General features: G+C 32.8%; 1 long non-coding RNA gene across 1 annotated transcript; it reads left to right on the plus strand.

Annotated features, from left to right (window-relative positions):
- The first annotated feature begins 402 nt into the window (after positions 1–402).
- LOC107581003 (uncharacterized) lies at positions 403–803 on the plus strand. Its single transcript, XR_001608753.1, has 3 exons — positions 403–462; positions 581–639; positions 747–803. It is a non-coding gene; the product is annotated as an uncharacterized lncRNA (long non-coding RNA).

Consider the following 803-nt stretch of genomic DNA (forward strand, 5'->3'; position numbering starts at 1 on the left):
AAAATAATAATAATAAATGTTGCATTTGAATAACATTGTGTTTATTATTTGTAAAAAATCAGTCTGAATTTCATTTTGTCCATTATATTATGCTATGTTATATTTTGTCTTATAATAATGTTAAAATGGTTCAAATAATTGTATTCACATTTTCACAAATATTTAAACTACATAGTCTGTGCTGATCAATTTCAACATTTGAATTTTGAATTTGATCTAGATAGTTTGATCAAAATTGAGTAAGATAATAAATGATTGCATTTTAACTACATGTTTTGTTGAATGAAATGGAAATGTCTACATTTCAGCAAACCTTTTTACATTTAGCATTTATATGTTTCATATTCACGTTTTTACAGAGAGATAGCAGCAGAACAAATTTTTTCTTCTCTTTTTCTCTTCACAGAAGGCAAAGAAAAGATTACTAGAGATTTGTCTCTCGTGGTGGCTTACGTGTGTAAGGTGAGCGGAAACGATCTGAAACACATCCGTGTGACGCATAATGATTATAAATGTGTCTTTTCACCTTTTAAGACCATATGGTGCTCAAACCCATATTTTCTGTCTAATGTTTCCTCAGTTGCACTCAAAGAAAGGGAACTTTATGGCACTGAAAGCTAAAGAGATGGGCCTGCCGGTGTAAGTGATATCTGATTCTTTCAGCTGTCCTTATGTGATCAGGACTGAAATCTAACACACAAACACATGGTTTAGAGCATCACTTCTGTTTTCTGCTTTACCTGTAGAGGAACAGCAGCCATTGGGCCCATAATCGAAGCTCTGAAAGCTGGAAAAAGTGTGAC

Source organism: Sinocyclocheilus grahami, unplaced genomic scaffold, assembly GCF_001515645.1.
Source record: "Sinocyclocheilus grahami isolate Dianchi unplaced genomic scaffold, SAMN03320097.WGS_v1.1 scaffold62136.1, whole genome shotgun sequence".
NCBI classification, from domain to species: Eukaryota; Metazoa; Chordata; class Actinopteri; order Cypriniformes; family Cyprinidae; genus Sinocyclocheilus; species Sinocyclocheilus grahami.